An 18193-nucleotide genomic window follows, 5' to 3' on the forward strand; every position below is an offset into this window, starting at 1 on the left:
AGTATTTATTCCAGTGAGGTGATGAAAATAGATATTTCTTCTGGAAACTTTGACTCAGACTACTCATTGAGTATTTGTTTATTTGTGTATTTGTTTTCACTCCATTCCTGGGTTATGTAAGCATGTAAGAAAATTATTTTTCTGCCTAAAATTGTAGCTTGAAAGCTAGGTAAACTAAGTCATAGTTAAATTATCTGGGTTGGGATGTGTTTCTGAATGGTAATTTTGCACTTTAGGAAATGACATGTGATAGTAACTTTTATTCTTTTTCTGTCATAGGTGAATTGCCATATATATTACTTGTGAAATTATATATCTGTATTACTTGGTGCCTCTGGTTATCCAGGATGCTACCTCAGCACACCAAATTATCCCTGCTTATTTGCTTTGTCAGTAGGTCACTGCTATGTAGAATTTGATTTAGTAAATTGGAGAATAATTCTTAGTAAGAATTTCAAATAGTTTGTTCCTTTGTTAAAAAAAAGTTGTTACTCCAGTCAAAAATCAGGAACCTTGCCTTCAAATATTGACTTTAGGAGTTTTACTTTGGAAGTATTTTTACTTTATATGAATCACTTTGTGTTATAGTATGTAGCATTTCTAACTTAAATCATGATGTACTTCTTTTATAGATTAATGAAAGTAGATTTTAGAAAATTTAGTAAATTTTCAGAATTATTTAATTCTGACTTTTTGAAATAACATCCCATGGTTTTCCTACCGCTTCTCAAGTACCTTTACACCTTTTCTTATTTATTTCTCGCAATAACCACTTGGTTGTATTATTTGTATTTACAGCCGAAGAAACCGAACTGCAGTCTGATATGGATTAAAGACTTAGTGGAATGGGGACTCAAATCCAGATGATCTGATCTTAAATCTCATGTTATTTTCAGCAAACATGCTTTTGCACTTCTATTATTTAAACATGGCAGGTGTTTATAGAAAGTTCGATTTTAGGGAATAAATGCCTATTTTTAACACTTTTGAATTTACCGTTTACCTTTAATTGTTCATTTGGAGATAGTGCGGACAATAGCAAAAATCTTCTGAACAAGACTGATTTCTTTCAGATTAATTAATGTTCATTGACTTTTTAGCATTAAGGAGTTTCTCTAAATTATACATTATACAGTAACGGAAGCAGAATACCCTCAAAGATCTAGTCCAACTCCTCATGCTCTGAAAAGGACCTGAGGCTCAGTGGTCAAACCAGCCAAATTTTGTTCTTTGTGGGCCCTAAAACTTTCCAATAGTTTGTTATTGAGGTAGAGAAATGCCATACCTCTTGGGAAAATTTTCCATCTTCTTCAACTTTTAAATGTTTTAGAATTCAGTGTGAACTAAATTTGCTAAGTTGAAACTGTTTCACGAACTACTCAGGTTTTTGGGGGGTTTTTTAGGGAGCATTCTGGAAGAGTAGAACTTTCAGGGGGTAAACTAGTCCTTGTTATATAACTAAACTACATACTAGTGATAGGTTCTCATCAATACCCAGGTAGTTTTTGAGCCTGAAATCTCAGCAGATGACAGGAAATAATCACTGAGGGGTTATTTTTGGCCTAACATTGTTTTATATGATGAAGAATGTGGAGGAAGAATGAGAAGATACCTTCACTGCTTGTGATGTGCTGTCCTGTGGATATGACCTTAGTAGAGCAATGAGTTATATGTTATCGAAAAATAGTGGTATAACCAGGAAGGAAAGAGTTTGAAGGTGGGGCTCGATTTCTTGCTTTTGTAGGGGAGGAAGAACTTATCGATTCTCTTAAGGTTCACGGCTGGGCCTGAAAATTAAACTGAGAGAAAAGCATACAAATTTATTTAATTTAAGTTTTAGATGACATGAGAGACTTCATATGGAAACGAAGACCCAAAGAAACAGTTAAGCCTGAGCATTTTTGTATTAGGTTTGATGAAGAGTGCAAAGTTGTGGAAAAACATGATAGAAGACAAAAAGAGTATGAGCTAAGAGTGGTAAACTGGGGACACTTAGCAAGGCCTATACGTTTAAATTTCTCTTGGCCATCCTTCCATCTTCAGAGATAAGGATGCTCCTTTCCTCCAAGTGTAGGATGGACTCCTCTCACATGAATGACTTATGACTTGCTTTGGGGGACAAGGGGAGGTCAGAGAGTCTTTTCCGTACCTGCCATTTCTCAGATTCCTTCAGCTTAAATAGTTATTCTGTCAAAATGGCGTATTTTGAGGTGACATATCCTGATTCCCTTCACTTTCTGATTTTGCTTCCTTTTAGTTGAGGGGTAATTTGTGAATGGTTTGCTTGGTTCTTCTCAACATTAGGTTTTTACCTCTTCCCATTTCCTCCAACAACTTAAACTAGAAGTAGTTTAAAGGGGGACAGACCTTTCTTTCCTCTAACAGTAGTTCATGGAGGTCCATGTTTCCATGATTAACATAGATATGGTACAGGCTTATGCAAATTCTAAACACAAAATCAAAAATTAAAAGCTCATAATGGAAGGGCTGGTCAGTTCCTTTACCAGTGAAATTCTTTGCATTGTAAAGATTTCACTTCGTAGTTCTTTTAGCTTGTGAGCTCTCTTGTTGCATTCAGAATGCATTTAAAATGGAATTTGACTTATGAAAATTCTGGTTAAGAGCAGATTTTCATAAATTCACCTACACATAAATAGAATCATTGCTTTTTTGTTCAAAGCACAATTTGGTTGTAAATTGGAAAGAGTACTTCCATAACTGCTCTTCGTATAAAAGCCTAAATTTGGTGTGACATAAAATTGTGTGATTCTTTGACGTTTAAAATATCTCTTCAACAGATAAGTATAAATTAGTATGTTGGTAGGATTATCCTACATAGATTCAGAGTTTTTTTACATTGGGTTAAGTGATGAATACTTTCCCTGAATAGACCAGATTGAAAGTTTCTAAGTCCAGAATTGTGGTTAGCAATAGGGCTCTGGAAATTAAATATATTCAGGTTATGCAAACGTATGTAAACTAAGGAAGTATAGTCTATAGGTAGAAAAATGGGGGAAATGAGAGTCAATTATATGAACATTTTTGTTTCTTTAAACAGTCTTCTGCTTTAGAATTGTACTTAGAAAAACAATGTTTTAGCTATGAAAACCTCTTTGTCAAGACTCAGGTCTTGACAAAAGTATGTGGGTCTGCATGCTGCTTTGCATAAGAGATGGATGATAGTGATGGGGGAGGAGAGAAAAGATTCAAATGTATTTCAGCCTGCTTTGCAGGATAAGGCAAAGCGAAGCAAATAGCCATGCTGTGTGTCTCAAAGGGCCCTTGTGTGGGTATTTCAACTTGAAAGGGGATTAGCATTGGAAGTCTGTGATCATGTCAAACATTTGTAATTGAAGGTGGCTGTTAAAAATAAGTCTTAACATAACTGGATTCTAGCAGTCTTACTGCTGATGAGATAAGTGGAGTGAATAGGAAATGATCTGTTAGTCATTGCTTGAGCCACAAAGCCAAGAAACTTAGTATCTGGGAATGGAGACTTTAAAAAGCAGCAACATTGGGAAATGTTTGATAATTCAAATCAAAGAGGCTTTTTGTGAAAGGTGCAGAAGGAATATATACATGGAAATATATATCATTGAATTTTGTTTTTTAACATTGTCCCTTGCCACAGTTAATATGGAACCTTTGGATTACCTTAGCAGCCACAGATCAAATGATTATTGCCACACTGTAAGCCTAGGTAACTTAAGTACATGCCTCATGTAAACAGTCTTATTCTATGAGCCTATTTGTCCTGGTGCCTGTATTTCTGTCCTTTGAAATCAAGTTTGAGAACTTTTAGGAGAAGTTCATGGACAATCACTAGCCCTTTCCAGTAGATGAACATGACACTCACTTCTGTGGGTAAATTACAAATGTTGAGATATATATATTCATCTGGACTTTCAGTTGAAAAAGATACAGTATGGTTGGCTGCCAAAGAACGTCTGGTACATGTGTGCACTTACGCTGCTAATGAATAATCGCTTCTACAAGGAGTGATACACAGCTATTGGAAAACAATGAAATGAACAAGAAAAAAAAATTTAGAGGATTTTATTTGCTCATCCAGAGCAAAAGAGAAACATTCAATGATTAGTGGTGGATTTTATTTTCCTGAAGCAGCTTCTGCAACTTGAAATTCAATCGGTTATTGTGCCAAGGGATGGGTGCACTGACCTTGTCAAAAGAGTGAGCAAGGATTTCATTTGACTGTGGTTTGTTTGTTCACAATACTCATGTATATCTAGATCTCTAACCTTGGCTTTTTATAACTGTAATCCTAGGCAGTCATTCACTATGAAAATACTTGTGTTTCTCTTTTTTCTTTGTATTTGTTCATTTGAAAAGCCTTTCAAAAGGAATTGCAGCCTGCATGTGATTATAGCTATCAGTAGCACTTAAACTAACTGCTGAGATGAAACTTTTCTTTTTGGACACTGCTAATTTCAGATATCAATAGAAAAAGAAAAATTTTTCCCCATTAAAAGGCCTGACTTTACTAATTGGTAGCTGCTCTTTGGGTTGAGCTAGATTCCTTAGGGACAGAATTTGATAGAATAATTTTTGACATTTTAATTTGACAAGACACAATTCAGGGAAACGACTTAGACATGTGCCTGAAGTGAAGTCTTCTCTTGCCCTGATTGTGATACTCAGTGCAGGGAATGCCTTTGAACATCTGCAGCACTTTGTAAACCCGATGATCCACTTAAGAGGATATTTCAAGCTTCTTGGCAGGTGTTTTCATAGGAACTTTACCTAAACTACTTTTACACAGTTGAAAGACTTTTTTCTATAGATAAGATGTAGGGGCTAATACAGTAACTTCTAACCTTTGTGACAAAAACACAGCTTTCATAAGGACAATAGGTTTAGGTAAAATATAGAAATTTTATGTTTCTTTGTTCTTTAATTATATTATAGTCTACATCTTCTTACTCAGAGTATTATTTGCTTTAAAAATTTGCCCCTGGCATTTGAAAATGGTAGAATAGACTAATTTCAGATTCAAATTATTTTTTGTGCTATGGTATATCTCTATATAATGGAAAATTTACATTTTTAAATGAAGTTTAGGCTTGAAGCAAATATAGAGTATACATACAGTATACATGCTAATTTATTTCTGAAAAAATTTATCTTAGAAATTTGTGTTTCACCAACTCTATTGGGGAATATTTAAAGGGCCAAATTGAAATTGAAATGGATGTTTGAAAGGGATCTGCTGATAGAAGCCTGGTTTCTAAGTCTGGGAAATAGGTTGAAAGAAAAGGAAAAGCGATTTTCAGTTTCTTCGTTGTATGTATGTGTGTTTCTAATAAGTGAGTTTTTGTTTTTTAACCACTAGATAAGATTAGAAATGGATACTCTCAAATTTGCTCATGATGATAGTAATTTATTCCAGGTGAGGAAAAGACATTCATTTTACCACCAGTATAGTCCCTGAGATTAGAGTGGGTAGGTATGGAAAAGTAGACTGCTTAGGCTTGATTGTTTACATTCTGTTACTTCTTTACAAGCCATTATTGGTTTGTATCCTACATATTTTGGTGAAAAATATTTTAGTGAAAAAAATACTTTTAATGGATTTGTCAGTCATGTGTGTGTGTGCTTGTGTGCTAGCTCTTGCTCTTCTGAAAACATTTATCTGTCTGCTTCCTTTGCCTTCTCTTTCTCCCTTTTTCTTTTCCTCTCTCATTTAAATATGAGAAAAAGTTTAATATCTTTCATATCATTGTGTATGAATGCCTTTGATTATAAATAATTTGTTTTATGAAGACATGATTTGAATCATTTTTATATCTATTTTTTGGTAAAATCATTTATTACTTTTAGCATTTCACTATTTATAATTGCTAATAAAGAAGAAACACCACTATTCAGTTTTCCTCTAAGAATGAAAAAGTCAAAGTTACATAAATATATGCATATTTGGATTTGTATGCTAACATCTTTTGGTTTTTGTTGTTTTAATTTTCATATGAAAATGTTGTTGGAATATGACTCCAAGTGTGTGATGCGTTACATTAATATTACTTTAGAGATTTTAATTTTACTTATAATTGTCCTAAGTTTGAGTTAGAAAACTTGAACTTACAGGAAAAATTCCTTGGAGTCCTATGATAAAAAATACATTTCAGAACAACATCAAGTTATTTAAAATTTACTTTGGAATGGAGACTTCATACTTAAAACCAACCTAGGGGAAATAAAATAATTTTGAAAGTTCTTTCAGCCATTGTGTAGAGTTACTGTTGGAGGTGATTGCCAACACTGGGGAATCAGGAAGTCTGTAGTTTAAATTCTTCAGGATCAGATTATATCGCAGATTTTCTTTACACGTGGTGTTAAATACATATTAAGTGACAGCTATAACTTTCTTTTCTTACCATTGGGACTCTCAAGAACACAGCTTTAGTTTTCTTCAATTTGTGTTCTTTTTATATTTCTTTTTAAGTTATAGTGTGACTAAATATCTGAATAACCCTTTAACTTTCTTTTAGTATATTGTGTTTTTTATATAAATACCTACTGGCCAGGATTTAAGAGTTTGGGTCAGGAAACTTTCTTATGAAGGGATTGGGGAGATGTCGTTACTTTTAGGTAAGATTAGACCAGGAAGTTATGTTTACTCATTTGTTAGTTTTAGGGTCCTTTTCTCCCTTGCTTATGATTTCGTCTTAGCATTAAGCACTGTTGAGATAAAACACATCTGGCAAAAAGGGCCCAACAGTTAAGATTTAAAATTCCCAGGAATACCAAAAAAAGATATTAAAAGCTTTTAGAGCTTTAAAGTGAGAATTGACTGCGTATGGATTTATTTTTAAGTTTTAGAGAATGTTCAGTGATTTTAATAAACATAATCTTTTGTGCTTTGGCTGAATCAAAGAGGTTTCAGTGAGTGTCTTTAGCCAACTAACAAAATTTAAGTATATTGGTTTGTATTCTTAGTTTTTTGTGGAGTGAAAAAACTGATGGTTCTTTACAATGACATTGAAAATCTGAGATATCTATATCTGGCTTGTCCTAGTTCTGCTTGTATTTTAGTTCAAATATGTACCAAATCCAATTCCAGTGCAAATCTCATCCATCTCATGGGTCTATTTACCATTTTCATGACAGCAGCATCATACTTTGTTTTTACTAATACTCATCTTTGCTATACACCAAACCTCTTGAACACAAATTAGTTTTTATCCATGTTAATGAAAAAAAACAAGTCCTTCTATTTTTTAATGGGTAAAACAGAAAAACCTGAGCTGTTGGAAAGTCTGGAATCAAGTTAGCAAAGTGTGTAGGAAAAGACAGTAGACATAGAAAATAATCGTATCAAAATAACTTGTTTTATAGAAATAGAAGCCTGCAGACTAAATGGTGAACAAGAAATTAATTTAGAAAATTTTACTTTTATTTAATATTTATTTTATTTTAATTTATTTAATTTTACTTAACACATTTGAGTTTCAAACTGTAGAATATATGTGTGAGAGTACTTAGTCCTTATATGAATGTGGGTCTGTGTTAATTGATATTTACTTTTATCCTTTCTATGCTGTGTATGTTAATTGACCTTAAAATAAGATCAGAAAATACAAAGATGAGAAATTAAGCAATTTCACAGAGTTGAAGATTAGTACTTGCTGCTTTTTTAGAAGGCAAGACAAGGATAATACAGATTCCAGTGAATTGTTTTAGTGTGAAAATAGGTACAAGTGTATGGCAAATAAATAAATTTCAGTGAGATAGCCACAGGGAGCAAAAATGTTATAGAGAAAGAAAAAACAATTTCTTTGTGAGAGAATTAGAATATTATGCTTGTTCTAGATGCTTCCAGAGGTCCTCACAAGGACACTATATTATTTTAAAATATTGCTAACTTGAATCCAAATGAAGTCCTGGCTCTTGTTTGTGCTTTGTCTTTTGAGATATGGGAGGAAATCTGGTGTTTTGGAGTATCTATCTTTGGCACAGTGATCCCTTTGTACATTCCAATAAAGTATAAAAACCTAAATGGTAATGAATTTTTTTTTTCCTGTGGCTGAGTCATATCATTAACCATGTAAGTCTCAGCTGAGTGAATCCTAGTTTGTTTAGTTTTTGTTTCAATTTCATCATGTTATGTTAACCTCTGGAACAGAAAGGCTTATTGATTGACCTTCACAAACAACTTTTAAGAGGCTCCAAGGCTTCTTATTATCAGGGAAAACCTGCGAAGAGATGATTGGAGGGAGAGGAGTGGGCGGAGGGATAGGTATCTAAAGAGAAAGAAGTCTGGCCTAACAGTCCAGTGGCCAATTTTTTCTTTTTAAGTCTGGGTTTCAAATGATCTTGGTCTAATTTTATTTAATTCTTTGATTCTCTTTTACCCCACAGATAAAATAAAGAGGGTACTTATGATCCTGACTTCCTTATAGGAAGTTATTTTGATTAATAGATCTTAGAGCACTTTCAGAAAGTATAAGTATTATGCAAATGCAAGAGATTCATATTATTTATTTTCTACTTGTAGATGTAGCAAAGCATTCTATGGCCATTGTCTTTTCTGCATAGGAGGATTTAGTCTGACCAAATCTCAGACACATAGAATATGAACAGGTGCCATTGCACTCAGTTATTTTCCTTTTCGTGAAAGCCTTGAGTTGAATGTTTGTCTAGGTGACTAATCCTTGGCACCACAGCTTTGTTCTGATAGTGGCATCTGGCACTAGATTGATTTAAGCAAGTCTGAGGTTTGCTCTTTTCAGAATGTGCTCTCTAGGCAGCTTCTGTGTGGCTCTGACATGACCACATGCTGCTGCTGCTTTTCCTGCCTTCTAGCACCACATGTGAGGCTAAGGCATTCTGACACCTGCCATTTGGAACCTTTACTTGCTGAAAAATGTCAAGATTTTCAGGCAAGATGAAGACAGATATAACTGATCATTCTTCCCTTTCTCAGGAATAAGCTGAGGGCATTTGTTCACAGATGGATGAATTGCCAGAGTTCTATTTGTTTTGAGAGAGCCCCAAACAGGTTTTGTACAGAAGATTTGGGTGTGTTTGTTTATATTTTCTTATTCTCCTTGGTACCTATTTGGTGTGATACAAATTTGCTGTTTGTATAAGCAAAGCTTTTAGTAATTTTAGTAATTTTTTATTTATTTTATTTTTATTTTTTTGCATTTCACTAGATACATAGTAAGGTTTGGGGGGAGTTCTTTTTATTCCTCGTTTTTATTCAGAACCTCACTAAGAAATTGCAGATTTTTGAGAATGAGCTTCTGTTATGGTCATATTGCCATGCAGATGCACACACTGATGACTGTCAGATCTTAAACTGTCAAGAGTAAGACCTCCTGTTTGAGGTCCTTTACTCCTTCTCCCCTTTTTTCCACTGAGCCGTCCTACTATTCTAGGACCAGAGGACTGATTGGTAAATAAAGGTCAGGAGAAGTGGTAACCAGATGAGTTTGTTCCCCCTAGTAACTGTATCTAACCGATAGAGGAAGGGACTTGAACTCTGGTATAAAAGAAGGCTTAAAAAACTTATTATTTTATTTTTCTTATTCTTCCCTTTCAGTCTTATGGGTAAATTATAATTGGTTGTATGCTACTGAGTAAACTTTTTCCTCTGTTTCTCATCTCATGATCTTTATCTTGGAACTCAATTTCAGTGACATCACAACATCACAGAGATGATGATAGCCTAATTTGGTATAATTTGGGAGAGATGTTAATGATTCTAGTTATTTTGAATTGCAAAAAATGTAAAGAGGTTGGATGAGTTGCCCTATAACTTACTTAATTGGGAGCCAGACTATTTTGAGAGACTGTGGATCACATGTGAAACTATATCCTCTAACATCTTTTTGAATAGCTCCTTAAGTGGCTTTAAGTGGCTCAGTGGAAAAGCAAGGACAGGTAACAGGATTGTTACTCGTAGTGTCATTTATGAAGACTAGTAGAAATACAAAGTACATCTCCAGCAATTGGAAGGCAATGAAGGCAATGAAGCTTTTATGTTATCAACAGGATCCATGAATTGGAACATAAATATTTAAAAATATTTTACGGTGGAAGCCTGATAGTTCTTTAGTAAAAACAAAAAAACTTCTTGCTTCAGGTCCTAAGTTAACTTGAATTATATAAAGAAGGATTTTTTTTCAAATTTAAATGGATTTTCTTCATCTTTTAACTAGATCCTTTCAATTGTTATAATTTTTCCATAGATGCACAGAATGTGTTTTTTTGGTCCTGGTTGTAGAAATGGTGTTAATATGCTTCTTTATCTTATGATTTGCTTTTCTGGCATTGATAATCTTCAGGGAGTAAACATGTAGTATTTTGGGTTTCACCTTGGAAATGAATAATCTTAATATTGCTTCTATTTGAATCATACATATCCTATATATCTTTGAGGTATGTTTCATATATTTGCAAGTTACGGCCCTACAAGATTTGAATTTTAGCTGCTATCTTTAGCTCCTCTTAATTCAAGGTACAATAGATTTTCAAAAAAGAATGGACTGTACTTGTATATGAATTATTTTAAAAGGCCACAAGACAAAAAAGACTAATAAAAATCAAAATAAGTCAAATGTATCATAATATGTTTTCTATAATTTCTACTGTGTCGGACCATTTCTCTTTATTCCCATTAATTTGTAAAGTGGACATATTTCTCAAATCTTTAAGTGGGGTGTCAAAAGCTGTAGGACTGACCAGTGATTCTGAAAACACTGGTTCAGCAGTCCATGTTCTTTAGTGCCAGCATGCCTTTCATTGTTTCCAGGTGATAGCTCAGGCCTATCTGTAGCTGACTTTATTTCTTCCATATTATATTAAAGCCAGCTAGTTGCAAATTCTCCTGGGTAAATATGTTTAGGATAATAGTTATGCTATCATCCTAAATAAAACAAAAGGAAATGCAGATACTTCGAGTGACATTTATATATTGCTTATGCTGATGGAAACCACTAAGCTGTCAACATTTTTCAAGGGCTTAGTATATATATATATATTTTTTTAATTTTTGAGGCTTTAGAACAGTGGTTCTCAAAGTATAGTCCCAGACTTCACCAAAATTTAAAATTTTGTGTTTTAAAAGACCATTAAGAGAATGAAAGTATAAGCCAAAAATTAGGAGAAAATATTTGCAAATCATGTATCTGATAAAAGATTTGTATTTAGAATATATAATGAACAACTCAATACCAAGGAGACAAACAAGCCAATCAAAAATGGACAAAAGATTTGAGTTGATATTTCACTAAAGAAGATTAGGAAAGGCCGACAAATATGTTGAATAAGTGCTCAGCATCATCAGTGATTAAAACAAATGTAAATTAAGCTACAAGTAGATACCACTTAATAACCACTAGAATAGCTGTAGTCAAAAAGACAGACAGTAACAAGTATTGTCAAGAAAATGAACAAACTAGAGCTCTCATTCTTTGCACCTACAGTTTCTTAAAAAATTAAGCATAAATTTACAACTGGGCGTTTTCACTCCTGGGAATCTAGCCAAGAGAAATGAAACGTACGTCACATAAAGACTTGTAATGAATGTTTATTACAGCATTGTTCCTAATACCAGAAAACAAACCAACCCAAAAATCCATCACCTGGTAAATGGATAAACAAATTTGATATATCTATAGCAATGGAATACTATTCAACAATGAAAAGGAAGTGCTGCTGCTACAATGTGGATGAATCTAAGAAACATTATGCTAAGCAGAGAAGACAAAAGATCACATATTTTATCATTCCATTTATATAAAATGTTTAGACAAAGTATATATACAGAGACGGAAAGTAGATTAATGGATACCTGGGGCTAGAGATGGGAATGAGGACTGCAAATGAGCACAAAGGATCTTTTTGGGACGAAAATGTTCTGAAATTGGATTTTGGTGATGGTTATCCAACACTTAATAAAAGTCATTGACATACACTTAAGATGGGTGAGTTTTGTGAAATGTATATTATACCTCAACAAAAACCTTAACAGTCTGTTCCTGGGACCAGCATCACCAGTGAACTTACAGTAGTAGGAAATGCAAATTCTCAGCATCGCTGAAGCAGAAATTATGGCAGTGGGGCCTAGCAACCTGTGTTTTAACAACCTCCAGCAGATTCTGATGTAGGATCAGGTTTGAGAACCACTGCACCAGAATCAAGGAAAGGAGATATGGGTAGTTTTTGGTACAGTTTATGTATATTCATTCGATCCTGTTCCTTTAACTAGAGGAAAGGTTTGAATTAAGGACTGTTGTTGTAGAGTTAAAGAAAATTATAGAGCAGTGGGAGTAAAAATAAACTGGCCTTTCATGTTCTTGATATGTCCCCATGAGAAGCTTTCTGATTGTGATGTTTGTGTACCACATATGTTAGTAAATTCCTGGGTTCTTTTAGGCTTGCTGTTACTTAACGAACATAGCATAAACAACTTCATTTGCCATAACGACAGTGGAAGTTTAGATCCTTGAAAGGAATTATTGCTCCTAAATATTTACACAGTATAATATAGCAGAGCCAGAAATGTGTAGTGATCCCCCCAAAAGTAAAGATCTGGCTATAGATAACAAAGTAAATGGAGCAGCCAGCTGAACCGAACAACTCAGTCTCTTCTCCATCTGTTCAGTGTACTTTTAAAGCCATGATTAGAAAAAGGAGTTGATTTAGAGTAGTTTTCTAATGCATGGCATGTGCTTTCAAAGTTGTTCTCCCCCTGCTTGCCCCACCCCAACCACCCCCAGCAGGATCTAAATGGCCAAAAGAAGTTCTAAAGGTTAAGGCTTGCTTCAGGAAAGGGTTTGGAAATCCAAATGAGGCCATAGGTTGGTGAATGTTATTAGATTAAATTTGCAGATAGGGTCTCCCTTAACTGCAGGATGATGCCTTCTGCAGAGATATGAGTTTACGTCTGATAAAAGAAGAGGTTGGGTGGTGGTGGGGGTATAAAACAAATGTAAGAGAAGGGAGAAAAGGGAGTGGGTAACGGTATGAAAATCAATAAATGTATATCATTTATTAGTGGAGTTCACTGAGATCATCAACAGTAATATTTAGAAGACTATAAGGGAATGTGGCACAAACCGTTGTTTCTAAAACTATTCAGCTGTAGGTAGAAAGGACTGGGCTATTAGTTTCTTGCAAAGTGTATCTCAACTTCTGTCTCTCTCTTTTTATTATTAACTTCTCACTTTCTCTTTGCTTCTTTTCTTTTGTGTTGTTATTTCTTAAAGCTATTGATAATATTGTATTAGTGACTACTAATTATTAGCAAAATGTTAGATTTTATCCTCTAAATTGGTAGTTCTGATTCTGACTTCAATTATTAGATGGGCAATAAAGGAATAAAATATTTTGCAATAAGTTTCATTCTAAGAAGTCTACGCCATAGCAATCTGAACTCCTCATATTTATGAGTAGATAAGCTCCTATAGATGTATTTAAGCTAAAAAAACAAACAAACATTGGATGGATAGAAAAGACAAAATGAAGCAAACCCTCTGTTTGGTAGACATTTTAAATTCTTTTTGGCTTGTTATAGATCCTCTCTGTGATTATTATTGTATCATTGTAGACTTGTTCTCTTGGGAAAATGTTCATCTTTTGAAAGATAACTTAGAATTTTTTTTAAGCTGTAGTAATTGGAGAATTGCTTCTAATTGGTCTTCCACCAGATGGTGCTAGTGTTGTATACTTGTTAAAATCCTTCAGTGCCATTGAAATCTTAAACTGGTGTATTTTCTCTTTTTCTGTTTCACCATATTTTGCCTTGAGTGTCTTCTTTACACACACTACTTTCCTGGTATACTATTGTATCACCTTACATCTTTTATGTTATGAATAGTGAACTGATTATGCCTTGGTGATCATGAGGGATAACTTGGGGGATAGATTCAGAGGTCAAGGACTAGGGGAAACTTAAAGATATATAATACGTATTTTCTTGTAAAATTTTTCCTCATGCCTTTGCTTCTTATCTGACTTATGTATACAAATTAAGAACTTATTCTTGACTTTTCTGCTTAGCCACCTCTTATGTTATAACAATGTCATAAAATGTTGTTGTTTAGATCTAGAAGCCATGTTTAAGAAGTTACTACAAATGATACGTTTACTCACATTTAAGTTCAAAATAACTTCAATAACTTTAAAAGAAAGTTTGATTAAAAAAAAGTTGGCCATTATGTGATATTGGATTTCCTGCCCAATTAACAATTGTCATTTTAAACTTAAATTTTAAGTTTTCCTGTTTACAAGTAAATATTACATGGTTAGTGAATAAAAATTTAAATAAACTAAAATGCAATTAAGGGAATAACTCATATTTAAGTACTATTAATATATTACATAACCTATTTTTTCTATTGCATATACTTATATTTTAAAAATATGAAAGTAGTCTCATATCATAGTTTTTAAACCAGTTTTTTCACTTAGTATTTTACAATAATCTTTAATGATAGTATAGTTTTTAATTTAATGAACCTTTTAATTATAGGCATTTTGTTTTTCAGTTTCAGACACAGCTGTGCTATGATTAGTGCTTTTTAATTTTTTGTGTGTTTTTAAATTTCTCATATAAATCCTTAAAAATATAATATTCAGAAAGAATGCATGTTTTATGACTTTTGATCTATATTTTCAAATTACCATCCAAAAAAGTGAATAGTTTAGACATTTTTAACATTATGTGATTTTGCTTGTTTCCCTGAATCCTTACGATCACCAGATTACCCTGGTTTTTAAAGTGACTAAATATTGCTCATTTGAGATTCTCGAAAATAATAATTTGTCACTAAATAAATGAATTTAAAATTGCTTTGATATTTTCTTAGAAATAAGCCTTATTCTTTAAACATTAAATTCTAGAGTTTCATTTATGGTGGTTTGGTTTTTGGTCTTGTCTCCTGTCTTTAAAATACAAACAGCTATTCTTTCATACTTCAGAATACGTTATCTCACATACAAAGCAAAGAATTTAGATCTGTAATAGTTAACTTTTTTAGTGCTTTCTATTACTTGTTTAGGTGCATATGAATGTTTTGCAGTCTGAAAACATGGAAGAATGGTTTTAGGTAAATTACTTTTAAACCTTCAGTAAACTCCTATGCATTTAGCATAGGAGTTATTTAGTACATATTTTTTGGTGGGAAAAATGCTAGATGTTGATAAAGCTTAAGGAATTCTAGTATACTTTTGTGAGGAATTAAAAACAATCAGTTTTTATTTGTTCAAGCAATATATCCTAGCTGATTTTTGATATAGTACTAAAAAAATTGTGTTTTTATTTAAGTAGATTACCTTTGAATTAATTCTCCCTTAAACATAAGGAAGCATGTAATTTATTTTAAAATAAAAAACAAACAAAAAGGCATTTTAACATTTGGGAAATGGAGAGAAGGCCTTGAGGAGATTCATACAGAGGTTTTATGTAAGCTTGTAAATGAATGTGAAAACTATTAGCCCAATAACTTAAAAAAACAAATAGCTAGTTTTCCTGTTTCATGAAAAGTCTGCCCCCCATCTCAATTTGGTAGTAGAAATTGCCATTCCCTTACTCTCAGAATGAATAGTCACTGTAAGCAAACTACTTGTAAATCTGGTTTTAAAAGATTCACCAACATTCAATTTGTCTTGGTAGAAGAGACTTACAAACTGTAGAAATAGTAAGTCTGAAGTTTAAACATTTTTTTTAAAGTAAATTGTATTGATAAATAATCAGATTTTTGTAACATTGAATTTTACTTGAAATAATTAAAATAAGCATTTTTAACTTACAGAGTTTTTATAAAAAATGTAATGAATTTAAAAGCAAATGAATCTATATTGTGGGCATTTTATTTGAATTTTAAACTGTGAGTGTGAGGTTTTTTTTTTTTTTTTTTTTTAATAAAAAAGACTTAGGACCCTAGAATAGTGCTGAATGAGATTAAATGTTTTAAAAAGTACCAGTCTAATTCTAGAGAATTAGCAGAGTAACACATAGATCTGTTAAAATGTAAGTCCAATGGTAGCTTCTGAAATGTATTTTCGTATATTTAAAGTTTGAGATACCATATGTATCTATTTATGTTTGTCTAAACTAGCAATTCAAAGGGGCTTCGGAGTGCTGTAATAATCTCAAAACCTTAGTCCAGTTACAACAATATTAGTTAAATTCCTCTCAAATAATAAATTTTGCTTAGTCTTATATGCTTTATGGAAAAATAAATAATCAAATTGCTAAGATTATGAACCTAATTTGTTTATAGAAATGTGTTTTGTGAAATATAAAACTTATTAAATCATTAAATATCTGAATTTTCACTGTTTATTTTTGCTTTCCTCAAAATATATTAGAGTTAATTGAAATAATTTTTAAATAGTTTCTCAATAAATAGAAAGTGACTTATAATATCTAGCATACTTTCTACTGAATGTCTATTCTTGAACTCCAAATAAGAGTGAAAAAAGCGGGGAGAGGACATAACTTTTGTTCTTAGCAGCTTCTCCTGGAAAAAATCATCACCACTACCAGCTTGATTTGTTTCATTTAATTCTTGCCACATATACTTCTTAGATCCTTATATGTTTTATATTGAAATAATCAGTGTTGAGGTTTTTCTGTTCGTTTAGATTATTTAAACATTCTGATCTGTGCTTAGTAGTGAACTGTTTATTAGATCCATGCTATCTAATAACTAAAGCATATGAAATTTACTGCATTTTGTATTGATTTAATATTGTTAATCTAAAATCTTTGGGTGCAGTGTGTCACATCTGTTTTGTATTCCTCAGTTTAAGAGAAGTGGCAGTATGGTATTTGGAGGAATATTTATTATCTGAGTGTTTTTCTTTGCAACAGTTTCCCTTAGTCTATTGAGAATTATAACTTCCAAGAGACAGTGAATCACCCAGCAAATTCTCAGGTACCCAATTGTAAAGGCCACAGTTAATTGAAATTCTTATTTACCATTTAAGTTCCCTTTGCTTAAATAGAGGTGATTTTGGAGACTTCTGGCAATGATAGCAAATAAATCCAGTGAGATTTTTAAAAATACTCTTTTAATAATAGGTCCAAGCTTGCACTTGATGGATACTCTGGTTTTTCAGGAAAAAACTGACTATTGATTTGTGTTTGAAACCAAATTTTCCATGGCTGGTGATTGAATATTCATACCGTGGTGGTTTCTTAACCTTTTGTGAGGCAATGAATTTCTTTAAGTAATCATGAAAACTATAACCCTCTTTCCTAGAAAAAATGTATAAACACAAACATTTCGCATACGGTATTAATTTATCCTGCCTCTTCTTGCCCGGACGTCCTAGGACCCCAGGTTAGAAAGTGCTACTGTAATGGAAATAAAAAAATCACTGCTAGTATGCTGCTGTCTTTAACATCATGTTATGTCACACTAAGAATTTTCTTCAAGTTTTATTTGACATTACATTTTCTTCTTGATCATCATATGGTAGAAGATAAGCATAGTCTAACATTTATTTTGGAGAAAAAGCACAATTACCTTTTAATTTTAAAGTCAGTCTCTGAAATTGTAGAACATATTTAAACTTCTTTATGCTTTAGGTTCTACTTTAGATATGTAAGAAAACAAAACTCACTTTACATTTTGATCAAAATCGAAGGCAGAAAAAGCTAGAAATGAGTTCCGATGGATCTATTGCTTTTATTAACTAAATGATGAAATTAAATGGCTTAACACCTGTATGAAGAGAAATATTTCATGTTTACTAAAAAGATGATTTCACACCCTCCTGTAAAGAAGTGGGGTAATATCCTGTCTGATCCCTTTCCTTTTCACATTGTGGCGATTAATTATAATCAGGTAATAATAATGGCAGTGTTTATGGCAGTGGTTTTCATGTATATTCACATATGTGAATACACATGTCTATATACTTTCCAAGATGCTTTAGAATGACTGATTCAGATGGGAGTCATAAATGTCAGTCAATAAGTAGATTATAAACACAAGAGAAGCTAAGTATATTTTGAAATTTTTGAAGGTGGCATCATGGGGGAGTATTATTGTGTTCGTCTATAAGTTATCTCATTACTACTTACAGAAAACAACTGAATGAATTTATTATGGACTAAATCTGTGTATTTCCTATGAGAAGAAAACAAACACTGCTTAATCAATTTGTGTTAATGGAAAATTAAATTCTATAGGTATTTATCATTGAAATAGAAAGA

The 18193-nt window shown here is 32.7% G+C and overlaps 1 protein-coding gene across 2 annotated transcripts in view; it reads left to right on the top strand.

The window, feature by feature from the left end:
* Positions 1 to 18193, top strand: part of SRBD1 (S1 RNA binding domain 1) — a 183984-nt gene that overhangs the window by 79743 nt on the left and 86048 nt on the right. The gene's annotated exons all lie outside the window — the stretch shown is intronic.

This window comes from Pteropus vampyrus, unplaced genomic scaffold (genome assembly GCF_000151845.1).
Source record: "Pteropus vampyrus isolate Shadow unplaced genomic scaffold, Pvam_2.0 Scaffold66, whole genome shotgun sequence".
NCBI classification, from domain to species: domain Eukaryota; kingdom Metazoa; phylum Chordata; class Mammalia; order Chiroptera; family Pteropodidae; genus Pteropus; species Pteropus vampyrus.